Genomic DNA, 17,950 nt, shown 5'->3' with positions numbered 1-17,950 from the left:
AGGAGAGAAAGGGTGGGCTAGAAGCTAATTTATCCTTGAAAGTAGAAAAATTGAAATGCTAGTTCATCTGACCTATTCTTGCGCACCTTGTAACAGCTAGCTGTTTGGGAGGAGGTTGACTGTCCTATCTCTTTGAACAGTAGCAGGTCAGGGAAGAAAATCCAAATGAAAGAGTCAACTAGCTGAATGTACTTTCAAACAGTGGAAAATAAATGACCAGTTAAGGCAACATAATCATAACATTTTTATTTAAATTTTAAGGTGAAACTTCAGTTAATTTTAGGGCAAGTCATTGGGTAAATTGCTGACTCAGACTTTTCTGAAAATATAGAAATTCAACCCCAGGATTTAAAAAAAAAAATTGTATCCATGATGATCTTGATCCTGAAGGAATGCATTTAATGTTGAACTAGTCCTACAAATAGGTAAGACTAGGACTGTTTTTGTGGAGAGGGTGTAGTTGTCTTTTGGGGAAGGACATGTATATACTTTCATATAGTTTACTTCTGATTTGAACCCAGGGTAAAGTAATATTTCCTTGCATGGCCTATTCATTTTGAATAAAAGTTTCTATTTCCTGGTCAGATGGCACCTTCTCTTTCTCTGTTATCACCCTCACCTTGCCTCCCCTTTTACACACACTTTTACTATCCTGAGGGCCCGTTGTGTATGTGAGCCGTAAAGACCATGGGGGTCTTTGGTTTAATGCCTGGTTGTTCTGAGTTAAGGTGCTTTTTATGCTGGTGCTGGTTTAGTTAACAACATGAGAGAACAGCATTCAACCGAGTGCCTAATGCTAAATCCCTCTCCCCTATCCTATGGGCATAACTGCAGACCATGATGAGGGTGCTGGACCTGACTATGTTCACATGGGGGCCAGTTCTCAAGTGTTAGATAAGCAGTGTTAAGTGATTTGAGTTAGCGGCTTGGCAGGGGTGCTATTACAGTTTTAAGTGCCCCTATGATAGGGCAGTTTTGGTTACAGTTCCTGCTCATCTAACTAGGTGGTCACATGACCTACACTGAAAAATGCATTTGATCATGTAACTCTGGTCAGGACTGGATCAGGTGTTGATGTAATTTCTTTCTCCTCCCTGCTCACGCCCCCCCACTCCATCAAAAAATATTTTGTTCACATTCCCTTTCTCAGCTCACATATGAAGAATGGCCACTGAGCCAGATTTTGTGTGCAAATCTGTATGCCAGAAAATAAGCTCCTTTTAAAACAGAACTAGGAAGCAACTGGAGGTGGGCAAGCAGTTTCAGTAAATCAACAAGCCGTATAGAGGGGTCTGTATAAAAGCAATTGGTTGGGAATTTTAGAACACCCATCAGCAATGTCAAGTAATATGTTTCTCTTGTCATGCCCTGTCTCGCCATTTTTTGTTCCACACAAACTTACAAGTTTTGAGACGCTTTCTTATATTTATCCGTGGCTCATTCTTCCCATATGACTCTGGTCCTCTGGTATCCTGAGTTGAGTTTCATGTCGGCCTCTGAACAGAGTTCTGAACTATGAGCTTTTAGCTTTATATGTATTTAATACTTTGTTAATGTTGGGGAGCTATTTTGGAGTGCTCAGAATTGCAATATCTGTTAGCTACTATTGAATAGCTACAGTTTGGTCTGAGATACTGAGGAGGAGGGGTCTTTGTGGACCCAATGTTAATTCCTATAAACTTGGCTAGTGATTGGTGGAGTGGGGGTAGTGGCTGCTGCATTTAATTTTTCACAGTGATGAGGCTTGGTTTGCAGCTAGGTCGGGGTTGCCAACTCTATTGACATTCCTGGAAGTATCATCACATTATCTCCTGTATCCAACTGCTGCGACCCCATATTTCCCCTCATTGGTTGCCCAACATGTCCATCCTTATTGCCCACTACTTCCCAGGCCACTTGGAAAGTGAATAGACTGTTCCTTCCTCATTTGGATGGCTCTTTTACTGTTAGTTATGCCATAGAACATAGACTAACTAATAAAGTGTTCAACTAGTTAAAAAGCACAATTTGTTTATTTCCCTTGATGATCTTTCTGCAGGGTTGCTTGCAGTAGTGTTGTGGAGATTAGTCTTTAATCCCTGGAGATGCCTGGGCAATCCTGGAGGGCTGGCAATCCTGGCTGTGGCTAGAATTGAATGAAGGCAAGACCAAGCCTAACTCCCAATTAATGCTACAAATCATGCAGCTTCAACAATTGAACTAAAAGTGTACCCCACACCCCCAAGTTTCTTTCTGTCGGTTGTTGCAGGACCTCAGGAACAGATGCTTCAGGTACAGGCTAAGAACATTCCAAGAAGGGTAAAGGGTAAGGGAGCCAAAAAACAGGGCTCCATGAAGGGAGTTGGAGATTATGAATAAACAAAAAAAGAGGGTATCTGATGTATGTCAGGTGAAATCTTCAAGTGAGAACCAGGCCATATACAATAAGGGGAGGTGAACAGGAAAGTAAGCCTGGCAAAGAGAGAATATGGGAATAGAATGGCAGTCAACTTAAAAGGGAACCCAAAAGTCTTCTACCAGCATGTAACTAGTAAGTGGGCATTAAGAGGTGGATTGGGGCTTATTGCGGACAGAGGGTAATATATGCTTACAGGCACAGGGCAAGGTTAATATGCATAATGAGTACTTTGTATCAGTGTTCACCGAGGAAGTGGAATCTGACAAAATAACAGTAGAAGCAGAGAGGGTAAATGCAATGGATAGTGTTAAGAAAATCCCATATGCCAAATGAGAAATATTAATTTAATTGGTTGGAAACTTGCATTAGAATTTTAATGGGAAAAAAATCCTACAGTAACCTTTAAGAAACTAGCAGCCAAGATGGCCATTGCAATTTGTATCTGAAATACCAGGAGATTGAGTTACAGACAGAAGTCTTAGAAGCCCTGAACCCAGAACAATGGCTTGCTCTAAGTAATTGAATTACCTAGGATTGCTTCATTGGCATGGCTGTCAAGGCCATCCTGACACATTAACTTTGAAAGAGCAAACCCTTCTGAGTGTAAATATTTGGCATCCTGGAACCTGTGGAGCCAATTCTGAACCTCGTACCTCATTAAAAACAAAGAGGATTGAGAGAACCATGTGACTGTCTGTCCATCTCTGAAAAAAACAGACGTTTTGTTACCGAAACATAAGATGAGGAGTAACTCAGACTGCAGCAGCAGAGAAAGCTGCGTGCTTCCCTTTCTCTTTCCTTCTCTCTCCCCAAAAAACATCAAGTTTGAAAACTGTCTGCGACTTTGGACCCTCCAAGCCTACAAACTGCTACAGCCAGTGTTCAGGGGAAGAGAGCCAACTACAATTCTGCCTTCAACAAAAAACTGAGAAAAGCAGGCCAACCACAAAGTGTACTTTGACCAGCAAGGACTTCAAGAATACAGCTGCAGATGAGGACTACCGGATCATCCACGTCACAGATTGTGTATTTAAGTTCCATTTATTCTGGACTTTATTCCAACCACCAAATCTATTTTTCCCTCTGTAATCCCATTTGTGTGTGTGATTGTTGTGTGAATGTGTAGCGTATTTTTTTATAATTTTAATTGGGATTAGAGTGTTAAGTATAATAAACTTACTTCTTTCTTCTTTAAACTCAAGAAAACCTGTCTGGTTTTTTCACAATCACATTAAAGGAAAATGGTAAAACACTTACTGAGGTGATGAGCACAACCACTGTTTTTTTAAAAAAAAGGAATAAACCCTGTTGCGGTCAAATAAGAGGAAGGGTGAGAGGGGAGCCTGAGACCCCCTCCTCACCTGGCCGTAACAGGGTAAAATTTGAGAGGGATGGGGTGGGGGATGTACATAAAAAGGCTGGCTATGTTTAAGGTAGATAAATCACCTGGTCTGGATGGTTTGTATCCCAGGTTGCTCAAGGAATTGGGGATAGAGATAGCAGAAGGGCTTGCAATAATCATCCAATCTTCCCTGCATACTGGGGAGGTGTCAGTGGATTGGAGCGTGGCAAATGCGACACCCTTATTCAAGAAAAGGTGCAAGGACAGTCCTAGCAACTATAGGCTATTTAGTATAACGTCAGTGGTGGGTAAGGTTTTAGAAACAATAATTAGGGGAGAAATCAACAGACACTTGGAGAGGCTGGAGTTAATTACAGGTAGCCAGCATGGGTTTGTAAAAGGTAGATCATGCTGACGAACCTAATTGAATTTTTTTGATGAAGTAACAGAGAAGGTTGATGAAGGCGCTGCAGTGGATGTTTGTATGGATTTTAAGAAAGTGTTTGAGGTACCACATAGAAGGCTGGTTAATAAAATTGAGGCTCATGCAATAGGAAGGTCAGTGTAAAAGGGGATAATAAAAAAAAAAAATTGGGTTAAGGGCAGAAAACAGCAAATTGTAGTAAATGGTTGTTTTTCAAACTGGATGGACAATGGTGTTCCTCAAGGTTCAGTGCTTTTAAAAAAATTTTTCATCTTATGATTGGATCTTGGAATACAGAGTAGAATCTCAAAATTTGCCGATGACACCAACTTGGAAGTGTGGCAAACAGTGAAGATGATGTGAACTGCCTGCAACAGTTATTTGCAAGGTAGGTTGGAACAGCTGGGTTTGTTTTCCTTCGAACAAAGGAGATTGAGAGGAGATTTAATAGAGGTGTACAAGATTATGACGGGCTTGGATAAGTTAGATGAGGAAAAGCAGTTCCCATTAACGAATGGTATGAGGTCTAGGGGACACAAATTGAAGGTTTTGGAGAAGCGATGCAGGGGAATATGAGGAAGAACATTTTTATACAGTGGGTGGTAATGACCTGGAACTCACTGCCCACAAGGGTGGTGGAAGCAGAGGCAATCAATGACTTCAAAAGGAAATTGGTCACTTGAAGGAAATAATTTTGCAGGGCTATGGGGATTGAGTGGGGGAGTGGGACTGAATGGATCTCTCTGTAGAGAACTGGCATGGATGCGATGGGCCGAATGGCCACCTCCTGTGCCATAAATGACACCCATGATTCAGGCACGTGAGTTGTATGATAGATTCTGAGACTGCCTGGCACTTGTTCTTCCTCCTCTGCATTTTTAAAATGCCTGCAGCACAAGTCCTGCAATTTTAACAAGAAAACCAAACTCTCAAATCTGTACTATTGCTATCGAGTGACTACTGTAAACATGCTGAGATACATGTATAAAGATGGGAAAGGAGGAATTCATTTAGTCTGACTTCTCCCTTCCTTCCCTATACAGTGATTCTGCTTCAATTCCGAACATGTGAAAGTGATGTGGTATTTCAAACAAACAAATCTTTTCTGCTTAGATTTTTTTTTTTGGATGTGGGCAAAGTAGGCAGTTATTTCCTACTTGCCCTGAGAATGTGGTGGACTGCTGCCTTGAGCTGCTGCATCTTGTGATGGTGTTCCCACGAGGGAGTTGGCTCTAACTTGTGCTTTTCAGTAGGTTTTCTTTTAATGAGAACTGAGTGGCATTCAAGATCACTTCATGGGGCCTTTAATACCATTTAGTATTCAAAAACTTTTGTTTTATTTAACAATGTTCTAAACTGATCCCAGTTTTAGTATTTAACTGGATCATTTCTCCTCCCCTGTCTCCTACTCTCTCCCAATCCATGTACCTGCACTTGCATTATAGTACATTATAAATCTCTCCAGATGTCATGCTACAAACAAGAGTTGTGCTGTTGCAGAACCAAAGCAATACTTTAGATCGATTTTTGACCTACATTTGTAAACTGCCTTCAAACCAACATGCACATGCCAAGGTTCAAACTTCCCCTTACTAAACTATTTAATGATTGCTTGAACCCCTCTTTCCAACAATTAAACATTGCAACCTTGGACACAGCTCCACCTTAACCTGGTGAAATTCTATATTTCACAAGGGGCAACACTCCTCTCATTGTGAAGTAGCTTCCAACAAATGGCTAACTTTCTGCCTGTTGATCAAGCTTATTGCAAAGTAGATGTAGCTTGATATATATGCATGTGTATAAAATATAGTAGCGGTGATAAATCTGTCTGCCGGCAGGATCTTGGGCAGGTTGCTCAAATGGATTGCTGAGCTTGTTTGAACAAAACTATTCTTGTGTAAAGAAATGATTTTGGGAAGTGCCCTCCCTTCTTTGTGTGTGTGTGTGTGTTGAATGGCATTAATTTTGCTGATACAGGGTTTGCAGTGTTTTATATGAAGACTTGTACTTGAAACCAGGAACATGGTTCCTGAAGACTTTGGACCCTTAAAATATGTACACAATGTGCAATCATTTATAGAGCTGCTAGCTGCTTGTACATGACATAACCTTGCTTCCAGGTAAGGCATTTGCCCGCCTGCTGATTTATTATTATTGTGCCAGTAGAGCATAAAACGAAGTGCAGGTAGGAGGGTGAAATAATTAACATGTTGGCCATGCTAACCTGTTGCCTTTTTGAATGTCTTGAAACAAAATTACTGCAAATTGAAAAGTTTAAGTCTGTGGAACAAGGCCTTATTTGCAACTTTGTGAAAGTTTCCCCTTCTCTTACAAAACAAAGAGCTGCCAAGAGTTCTCAGGAACTGCAACTTCCCTTTATTTTATTCTTACCTGTTTAAACAGAAAAATATTGAGCGCTGTGGTCTCATGGGGTTTCCAGTTAGGCACAGACTCGTTCAAAGGCTCAGCACTGTTGGAGAGCTGTCAATTTTGGGTGCCAGTGGATTTTGTGCTGGTTACCTGGAGTGCAAAGATTTGCATGGACCTATTTTTTAAAAAGGTAAGCAGGTACTGTAGCCTAGGTTGTTAGCAACTAATGTATGAGGTGTTAGGTGGAGACCAGGTATCTTGCAGAGTGAATGGGGACCATGGAAGGGAGCATCTCCACTGTTCTTTCATCTGTATGCTTCAGAAACTAGTCTTGAGTATGATCTGTTCAGCTTTTAACAGGTGCTGTTTCTTTGTAGTCCAGAGTTAGGCAAGGTACTTACATTCCTCCCTTCATTCAGTGGGGAAGAGATGAGCCATTTTACCAATTTGCTTAACTTTTACTCATTTTATCCATAAAAAATTCAATTTGCACTTTGTCATTAGCCCAATTGAGTGATAAAAATTAGTGCTCTAAATAACTGCTCCCTGATTATACTTTAACCACAATCTCAAGTAGCCTCTCTGAAAAACACTATCAATTGGTGCTAAATAATTAGTACTTTCCTGCTGTGTAGGCTTGCACTCTAATATATAGGTCGAGAATCCCCAAATTCATTTCATATAGGGCCCTTACAGCTAGCAGAAGTTCTGTTATTTCCAAATAATCTAGCGGCAAACATTATTCATAACCTGATGTGTCACCAGCTGCACACTGCAGAGACCTGATCAGAACTATGCCCCCGCTGCCCAACCTTCATCCCAAATTGGAATGTTCCTTGTTGTATGAGTTTATTTGGGTTAATGAATGCCAGTATTGGTTTTGGGAAAGTGGATCATTTTTAGTTGTATGTTTGCAACATAACTGATTTTCTCTGGACCAGATCATCACATATACAGTAAGGTACAACAAGGACATAAGTGGAAATACGATCAAAAATTAATATTCAAATAAACTAGCTTTAATACTGGGGTATGTGTTTTTTTAATCTCTACTCCGGGCAATACTAATGTATTCATGATGATGCTAAACAAGTGAAATACCTGCTGTCTGATCAATGGTAGGCAATCCCAAGAAATGCCTCCTGTTCCATTAGAATATTGGAATATCCTCCACCAACAACATCCTGGGGGTCACGTTGACCAGACACTTAACTGGACCAGCCATATTAAGACTGTGGCTACAAGAGCAGGTCAGAGGCTGGGAATTCTGCAGCGTGTAACTGACCTCCCCAAAGCCTGTCCAACATCTGCAAGGCACCAGTCAGGAGTGTGATGGGATACTCTCCACTTGCCTAGATGAGTGTCGCTCCAACAACACTCAGGCTCAATGCCATCCAGGACAAAGCTCGCTTGATTGGCACCCGCTCCACCACCAGTGCACAGTGGCAGCAGTGAATACCATCGACAAGATGCACTGCAGCAATTCGCCAAGCCTTGATTGACAGTATCTTCCAAACCAATGACCTCTACCACCTAGAAGAACAAGGGCCACAATGCATGGGAACCCCACCTGCAAGTTCCCCTCAGTCACACACCATCTTGTCTTGGGACTATATTGTCATTCGTTCACTGCTCCTGGGTCAAAACCTGGAATTTCCTTGCAACAACATTGTGGGTGTATCTACACCAGATGGACTGTAGCGGTTAAAGAAGGCAGATCACCACCACTTTCTCAAAGGCAATTGGGGATGGGCAACAAATGCTGGTCTTGCCAGTGATGCTCAACAAATGCTGGTCTTGCCAGTGATGCTCATCCCATGAAAAGAATGAAAGAAAAAGATGAGCCTGGGGATTGTATTCCTGTTGGTCAATGTTCATGTTATTACAGTTGATCAAAATATTCAGCTTCTGTAGCGGTATCGCGAATTGGATATTATATAATGATCTATGGAAGGTCCATGTAAATGAAAAGGAATAATAAGGATTATTTCCATGGATTGGAAAACTGAATGATGATGCACAAACTCGGGAATATCATTAGTATAAAGGGGGGAACACAGTGGTGCAGTGGTTAGCACTGCAGCCTCACAGCTCCAGGGACCCGGGTTCAATTCTGGGTACTGCCTGTGAGGATTTTGCAAGTTTGTTTGTTTGTTTGTTTGTTTAGAGATACAGCACTGAAACAGGCCCTTCGGCCCACCGAGTCTGTGCCGACCATCAACCACCCATTTATACTAATCCTACATTAATCCCATATTCCTATCACATTCCCACCTGTCCCTATATTTCCCTACCATCTACCTATACTAGGGGCAATTTATAATGGCCAATTTACCTATCAACCTGCAAGTCTTTGGCATGTGGGAGGAAACCGGAGCACCCGGAGAAAACCCACGCAAACACAAGGAGAACTTGCAAACTCCGAACAGGCAGTACCCAGAATTGAACCCGGGTCCCTAGAGCTGTGAGGCTGCGGTGCTAACCACTGTGCCGCCCGTTCTCCCTGTGATCGCTTGGGTTTTCGCCGGGTGCTCCGGTTTCCTCCCACAGCCAAAGACTTGCAGTTTGATAGGTAAATTGGCCATTGTAAATTGCCCCTGGTGTAGGTAGGTGGTAGGGAATATGGGATTAGTGCAGGGTTAGTATAAATGGGTGGTTGTTGGTCGGCACAGACTCGGTGGGTCGAAGGGCCTGTTTCAGTGCTGTATCTCTAAATAAATAAAATAATAGAATTTGTACACAGAATTATTAGCACATGGAATGCTTTCATCTGGCTATTCTGTAAGAGAAGAAGGGATAGATCACGTAATTACAAGCCAGTCAACCTAAACTTGGGCAAATTATTGGAAAAAGTGCTGAGGGGCAAAATAGTTACTGAGAAAGGCATGAATTAACCAAGGATAGTTGGCATGAATTTGCCAAAAGAAGATGTTGTCTTCTAACTAAATTTGAATTTTTTGAGAAGGTAACAAGGAGGTTCGATGAGTGAGTGTGGTTTTTAAAAAGGCTTTTCACAAGCTCCCACATGGCAGACTGGTCAGAAAAGTAAAAGCCCATCAGATCGAAGGGCAAATGGATCCGAAACTGACTCTGTGGCAGGAAGCAAAGGGTAATGGTCAATTTGATGTTTTTGTGACTGGAATGTTATCAATGGACTTTTTCAGGTGGGCAGAAAAGTGGCAAATGGAGTTCAATCCAGAGAAGTGTGAGGTAATGCATTTGGGGAGGGCAAATAAGGAAAAGGAATACACAATAAAAAGTAAGATGACGAGAAGTGCAGAGGGACCTAGGAGGGCATATCCACAGATCCCTGAAGGTGAGCAGGACAGGCTGATAAGGTGGTCAAGACGGCATACAGGATACTTTCCTTTTATTAGCTGAGACATAAAATAGAAGAGCAGAGAGGTTGTGCTAGAACTGTAGAAAATATGAGTTAGGCTACAGCTAGAATAATACATGCAGTTCTGGTCACTGCATTCCAGGAAGCATATGATCGCACTAAAGAGATTTATGAGGACGTTGCCAGAACTGGAGATATTAACTATGAGGAAAGGTTGGACAGGCTGGGGTTGTTTTCTTTCAAACAGAGGAGGCCGAGGAGAAATTTTTATTTGGTGTACAAAATTGATGGGCTGAGTTAGAGTGAAAAACAAAGACCTATTTCACTTTGCAGAGCAGTCAATATTCAGGGGGCATAGATTTAAAGTAATTGGCAGAAGGATTAAAAGGCAGTTGAGAAATATTTTTACCCAGAGGGTGGTGGGGATCTAGAACTCACTGCCTGAAAGGTGGTAGAGACAAAAACCCTCATCACAATTTAAAAAGTACTTCAATATACACTTGAAGTGCTGTAACCTACAGGGCTACTGACCAAAAGCTGGAAAGTGGGATTAGGCTGGATAGCGCTCTTTCAGCTGGCACTGACATGATGGGCCAAATGGTGGTCTCTGTGCTAAATGTTCTATGTTTCTATCATTTCAAGGGAAAGTGGGTAAGTATTTGATAAGAAGAATGTAAAAAGATGCAGGAAAAGGGCAGTGAAATATGATGAGTCGATATCTCCAGTTGCAGTTAGCACTAATATAGATTCAATGGTTCAATCACTTCCTGTTCTGTCATTTCTCTGATTATGATAAGAAAATTGCAGTTATTTTCAAAATTAAAAAGCAATGTCAAGGAAGTTAATCATTTGCTTCCCTTTAATTTCAATTTTTTTTGCCATGGATTACTAAGATCTCCTGTGTGCACTTTAATACTATAAGCGGGTCAATTTAATTTTTTTGAAGCATATCAGAATGTACTACACAATTTGGTGATGAAGCGGAGTTTTTAATCCTATTGGAATACAGTTAACGCATTACAAATTAATGTCTGTCGTTACCCAAGGTGAACTTCTCTCTCCCTCTCTCCCTCCCTCTCTCCCTCCCTCTCTCCCTCCCTCTCTCCCTCCCTCTCTCCCCCTCTCTCCCCCTCTCTTCCCCTCTCCCCCTCTCCCCCTCTCTCTCTCACACACACACACGCACCGTTTAACCAGAAAATAAAGGGATATTTGTTTTTAAAGCTTTATTACAGATAAAAAAAACACTTGGGCTGAATACTTGCTCACTCTTGAAGAAACAGCAAATGAGAGGTTGTGTTCCAAAACTGGCATACAATCTGGCCTTTGAGTACAATTAACAGGTCACTGAGATCTTTTAGAACAGTTCTTTTCAGGTGGCACTGAGAATTAATTTAGAAGGCTTTACTTCAAAGACAGGAGATGAGTTGACACAGTGGACTTCTCGGGGTCTTTTAGAGAGGTGCTGGAAAGCTGAGCTGAGTTGTGGTCTTCTCTCCTTCCTTGGGAATTCTCTTCTCTCCTTGGAAGTTCGCTTCCTTTTTATACAGTTCAACCCCAACTCAAATCAATTCAAAAGTGAAACCAAGAACCTTTTTCCCTCCATCCATCTTGACCTGTCACTTCTTTGTAAACAACTTCTCCAGGTGTCCAAAGTTCTCTGTTTATTGAGTTGGAAGTCAGGTGGTTTCCTGGAAAGGCTTGTTTTCCTCATAGGGCTCCTTTTAAAAAAAAACATTTCCAGGGACTCTTTCTTTTTTTTCAAAGTCATGTGGCCTTTACATGACCCCCTTTGAAAACCCCAAAGTTTAACATTTCTTCCATCTTTCAAAAATGAATCCTTAAAAAATATATTTAACAAAACACGGGCACTTTCATAACAGCAGGACCTTGCCGTGTGCATATTGGCTGACATATTTGCTGATATAATCAGGACTGCACTTCAAAACAAGGCAATTCATTGGCTGTGAAGCAATTGGGATGTGACAGCTGCTACATAAATGCAAGTTACATCTCTTCTTTCTAGTTGATCGGTGGCTGAATACAGAATTTCAGTTTTCACTCCGTTCTTTACTCACCATAAACATTTGCAAGATGTTTAGATGTTAGATGCTTGGGACGCTTCCTAAACAATGCCTTACTTTTAAAGTATGGTTACTGTTATGTAGGCAAATGCAGCAGCCAATTTGCAAACAGCAAGGTTTCACAAACAGCTGTGAAATAAATGACGTGTTTTAGTAGCATTAATCAATATTTCACCTGTACTAGATCACGAGGATTTGGAAAGACTGGTTGATTTAAATTGGAGATTGACTAAGGATTTGGTCAACAATTGGTATTTTCTGTTGGTCTGACAGATAAACTTGCAATTATTGTCCTATTAAAGGACTATATGTTACAAAAGTGAAAGGGCAGAATTTAATACATTTTGAAAGAACATTTGATCTTATACTAAGAATACACATCCAGAAAATAAAGCCTTGTATTGACAGATGGATATCACTTGGATTTTCCACAGCTATTGTACTTGATTTTGTAACTGGTTGCAGCCAAATTTTAGTTGTCATTTTTGCAGCACAAATATTGTCTCTACAAATGTTGTCCTGAGTTTGGTGGGGCAGTGGAGAGACAATAGAGTGCCAGAAAATGTCTTGGAGGGTGAGTGGGGGAGGGGAAGTTTAAAATTGCAGGCAGATTGATTATTTAAAAAGTAATTGCTTTCTTTTTGATCACCATAGGAGATCTGTTTTTAATCTGTGGGTTCATTTCAGGTTGTTGGGGAGCTGTTTGGGAGTGGATAGTCAGAAGCTTTTTCCCAGGGTGGAAGAGTCAGTTACTAGGGGACTTAGGTTTAAGGTGCGAGGGGCAAAGTTTAGAGGGGATGTGCGAGGCAAGTTCTTTACACAGAGGATGGTGAGTGCCTGGAACTTGCTGCCAGGGGAGGTGGTGGAAGCAGATACGATAGCGACGTTTAAGAGACATCTTGACAAATACATGAATAGGAAGGGAATAGAGGGATATGGGCCCTGGAAGTGCAGAAGGTGTTTGTTTCGGCAGGCATCAAGATCGGCGCGGGCTTGGAGGGTCGAATGGCCTGTTCCTGTGCTGTACTGTTCTTTGTTCTTTGTTTGTTGTTGAACTGGTAGCGAGGTACCTGAGCCATAAAGATCAGGAAGACCCCAGTTTCCATTTGCTGTTGGATCTTGGTGCTGCAAAGCCTGTACAATTAGCCTCAACAAAGTCCTTGGGTAAAGAGGGACAAATCAATCACGTTTCCCTCTTCTGATTGTGATGCAGCAATCCTGGCTAGAAGGGTGTTCACACAGGTGTTGGGATGAGAAAGAATCTGTGGTAATCAGCTAACCTCCCTGTATGGGCTTGCACATGTAAAGTGGTTGAGTCGTGAGGAAGGTAATGTCTGAAATTAAATCCTAGTGAGAGTCAACACTTTCAGTAGAGGAGGGGGAGATGTTCAAGAATGGACAGTGTACATCAGCAGTATAATCCCTGAGACAAACCTGAAGCAATTTATTACTTCAGAAATTTCAATTTATTTGAGAAAGTTGTGCAGTTCTGTTGATGTTTTGCTGTGCTTTTGCAGTCAAACAAAGGTTTTGTTATAGCAAAACCAAAAATGCAGTTTGATTTCTCTTGCCAATATCAACCATCGCAGGGCATGCTCTGGTGCCAACTGTGATGGATGTATTGTCTTCCAGTCATTTTCTATTGATTTGAAAGTTGCTTATATCGCAATTCTCATCAATCAGTGAAAAATTTTGTCAAAAATCAAAGTTTGGTATAAGTAGGTGGTGAAACATTTCCCCTTCCTTTCTCCCATTGCTGCTACTTCATGGTCACAAGGCAGGGATTATCTGCATTTTTCACTGCACACATTGTGACACATGTTTTGGACACTCAAATGCATTGCAGCAGTAGCCTTGGCTTAACAGTTTGTACCAGGACAATACTTGGACTTTAGCTTCAATTATGCTGAACTATAGAAACAAGGAAATGCTTCTCTTTCAAATGTGAAAATCACACTACAGTCAAGCTATTAATTTTCAATTGATAGGGATGTGTCGACTGTCCTAGGGATCTGTGATTAATTTATAGCTGTTCTCCGTATTTAATTAGTGAATAATAATGGATAGCTGAGATTAATTACAAAGCAGTTACCTGAATGAGGGATTCGAAAGACAATCTAGGCAAGGAGGACAGCTCATAATAGTAATTTGACTCCAAGGATTGAATTACAGCCTTACTGGTAGTTGATACTGATACCATTTTATAAATGTGTGATGTTTAACTCTGTTGGGCCCACTTTACTGTGTTTGTGTTCATTTGGGCCATGTTCTTTGTTGTATGATCACCTTAAGAGTGATGTCCTTTTAAGATCTCAGTATGCTACTGAGCCAAGTACCAGAATGCAGTCATGTGACTACAAGCCAGAGGCACTCTGAAACGGTAACATCTAGAGAAAGGTTCTGTAAATAGTTTGCTCAGTACTGTACATACTAGTTTAGCTATTAATATACCTGTTCGAGATCTTCAACGAACCGGACTCCACATATCTCTCGATGTCGCACAAGACAACATAAAGAACTCATTACATTCTGTATTTAGTGCATGGTCTTCTTTGCACTGTAGAATTTATCAAAAAAAACTTTTTCAACAGCTTCCACAGTAAACAATTAAAAGCTACAGTCTTTATTGTCTTAAACCAGTTTTTGGTTCCATTCATTCAGTGATATTTTAGCCATTCAATAGTGAAGTAGTTCCTTGCGCCACATTTCACTGATCACCATTGTTTGTTGATTTGGGAGATTGTTGAAACTGTATGGAGGTCGGGAGTGGCTCCTTCCTATAGCATGCAGTGGTGCTGTTAAACTAAGAAAGGGGTTCTTTTGTAATCATGAACAAATGGACAAAAGTAATTGTAGTAAATCCTTGTTTGAAACCAAAGATTAAAGAAAAAATATTTGTTTTCTTTAAACCTTTTTGTTTTTGAATTGCTCGCAGTAGTTGCAATATACAAGAAGGAAAATAGTAAAGCAGAATATAAATAAAGGGAAGGTTGAGGTCAACACTACAGTAGGATTGCTGTATTGCAACAGTGACAAACTTGAGTGGCAGTTTGTACTGGCCTGAGGCAAGATTGGTTCAGGTTATCTACAGTAACATCAAGATCAAATAAACTTGCATAAGAGGTATGTATTGTGACTAAAATCTCAAAGGCCAAACCCTTATATGCCAGTTGTTAATCAACCAAGGTGGTTGGTAACAGGACTGCCAGGCATAGAATTTGCATTAGGCAGGTCCTGTGTGTGATTGTCAGGGCTCCGTAGGATCAGGTCAGTAACAGGAAACTGGGTAGAATGCCATGACTGTATGAGAGTTTGTTCATCCTGCTTTTGATTGTTTTAATAATATGGAAAAGAGAAACTACTTTGGGTGGGGTGAAGAACATCCATATTCATCCAGTTTTCCAATTTATATCACATAACTCGATACACACTGGTTTAAGTTCTCCCATCACCCATTTCTCTGGCAATGTGCCTGCTTGAGAAGGGCATAAAACACCATTCACCAAATAAATGCTTGTTTGTTGTCCAAGCCTTCAATTTGTTCACAGGGGGTGCCATTGATGTTTTCATTGAATTTCTTGATTCTGCAGGTGATGATGTAGACAAGTGGAGACATGTTTCATGTACATACCTTTTTATTACTGTTGTAATCACCACAAGTGTTCTGAAGTGTTTGGCTACATGACACAAGAAATTAATTTAAAGATCAACCTTGTGGGGCAGGTTTTATTTTTGCAGTTGTTTGCTCAGTAGAATTGGCTTCAGCAACTTGGGTGTTGGGCTCATCTCCAGTTTTTGCTGGTATATGGGAGGAGAGTTTGTCCATTTGAAGTGTTTTTTTTTAAATGTTGAAATTGACTTCCATATATACATTATCTCCTTTTACCACCTCCAGGATATCTGAAATTGCTTTACAGTCGCTGAAGTCCTTGTGAAATGTAGGAAAAGTAGCAGCCAGTTTGTGTACACAGATGCCACAAACAGCAGTGTGATAAATGACCAGAGCATCTGTTTCAATGATGTAGGTTGAGGGACAAGGGACACTGGGAAGAACAACACTGCTCTGCTTTAAATAATGCCATGGGATCTTTTACAACCACCTGAGAGCAGATGGGGCCTCAGCTTAATTTTTAGCCAAAAGATGGCACCTCCAACAATGCAAAGCTCCCTCAGTATTACACTGGAGTGCCAGCATGGATTTTGTGATCAGGTCTTTGGTGTGGGACTTCAACCTACAACCTACTAGCTCCAAAGTAAGTGCTACAAACTAAGCCATGACTGACCAGACCACAGAAAATAACATGCAAAGTACGCAAAATGTTTCCGATATCTTGGGGTCACTGAAGCAGAATATTTGACTTCTTCACAGTCTGCTGTTTGGCTGTGTCATTGTGTAGTGAGTGTGCGTGTGGATGCCTCCGCTCCTGCACTCAAACATCTTGGCTGCTACTGGGGTTTGCAACTGTAGGAGCCCGGCTTACATCAGTGGGAAGCTATTGATGCTGTTGGGGATGCTTAAATTATTTCAGGCTGCACCTTTGTGGGGAAATATGAACATGGCTTGATTTAAAAACATCATTTGATCAACAATGCTCAAGATGTAATTGGACATGAGCCATTATGGCACAGAAAAAGTTCATTAGGCCCATTGAGTCCATGTCGACTCTGTAGAGCAATCTATCAGTCCCATTCCCCTGCTGTATTCCTGTTTCCCTCAAGTCCCCATCCAATTTCCTTTTGCAATCATTTGATCCTCTTCCACCACCCTCCTAAGCAATGGGTTCCAGGTCATTTTTACTCTGTGTAAATAAAAATTATTCCTCACATCCCTGTATCTGTTGCCCAAAACCCTGAGTTCCTGTACCCTATCAGCTAATGGAAACAGGTTTTCTTTGTCTACCTTATCATCTTCTTTGGCCTCCTTGTCTCGAGAGACAATGGGTAAGCACCTGGAGGTGGTCAGTGGTTTGTGAAGCAGTGCCTGGAGTGGCTATAAAGGCCAATTCTAGAGTGACAGACTCTTTCACAGGTGCTACAGATAAAATTGGTTGTCGGGGCTGTTGCACAGTTGCCTCTCCCCTTGCGCTACCTTATCTAAACCTGTCATAATCTTGTACACTTCGACCAAATCTCCCGTCAACCTCCCTTTTGCTCCAAGGAGAACATCCACTGTTTCTCCAACCTCACCTTGTAGCTAAAATCCCTCATCCTGGGAACCATTCTGGAAAATCTCCTCTGCACCCTCTCAAGGAATGAAGTAACCGACAAAACAGATGAGAATTCAGCAACGGAGGTAGCATCGAAGGAATACATGCTGAAATGTTTAGCAAACTTTACGTGGGAAGTGTGAAAAAATTACCTTTTTCATTGACGTTATTTCATATGAATGATGCAATGTGATTTGGGTAATCGTGCTATGTGCCCATCAATATTTTTTCCTCTTTAAACATTTCCTGAAAGAGATGCTCCTTCTACTGAAACACTTCAACTGAATGGTTATATGTTAAAACTGATCGACCCTTTTTGAAGTCAAGATTTTGAGCTCGTGGTCTATTTCTTGATCTTTGCAACGCAGAAATTGCCCTAGGATTAGTGTAAGTATAACTCTGGCAGTCAGGCTGTCAGTGCTGTATCTCCCTGCAGTTGGGCAATGACAGGTATAATTCTATTTGCCTCTTCTCAATCCATTGGTTGCGAAGGCTAATAGCTTTCACCTTCATCTCCAGTACAACAATGATCAGGATTTTATTCAAACTTTCAAATTGCTGTGACATCTTGATAAGTATATGTTCAGCGATTAAAAAAAAAGTTCCCATAGAGTGATGTAGCGGATTAGCGTTGTTAATGTCAGTGGTGAACAATTAAGAACTTGCATTTATATAGCGTCATTCACATTCTCAGCCCCAAAGTGCTTCACACTCAGTTAGTTATGTTGCACACACCAAGAGCCTGCAAACAACAACGAAGTAAATGTTGACACCAAGCTTTGCTT

General features: G+C 41.1%; 1 protein-coding gene across 5 annotated transcripts in view; it reads left to right on the top strand.

Annotated features, from left to right (window-relative positions):
• LOC137383106 (solute carrier family 12 member 7-like) overlaps positions 1 to 17,950 on the top strand; it is a 238,156-nt gene that overhangs the window by 100,911 nt on the left and 119,295 nt on the right. For 2 of the 5 annotated variants that reach the window (XM_068055655.1, XM_068055658.1), the window contains exon 1: positions 17,441 to 17,552. The exons of the other annotated variants lie outside the window; for them this stretch is intronic. The gene's annotated coding sequence lies outside the window, so the exon portion shown is untranslated. Of the gene's footprint in view, positions 1 to 17,440; positions 17,553 to 17,950 lie in introns of those variants that run through there. 5 annotated transcript variants of the gene reach the window in all.

Source organism: Heterodontus francisci, chromosome 2 (assembly GCF_036365525.1).
Source record: "Heterodontus francisci isolate sHetFra1 chromosome 2, sHetFra1.hap1, whole genome shotgun sequence".
Taxonomy (NCBI): domain Eukaryota; kingdom Metazoa; phylum Chordata; class Chondrichthyes; order Heterodontiformes; family Heterodontidae; genus Heterodontus; species Heterodontus francisci.
Note: the sequence above shows the minus strand (reverse complement) of the source record. Positions and strands in the feature narration are given on the sequence as shown.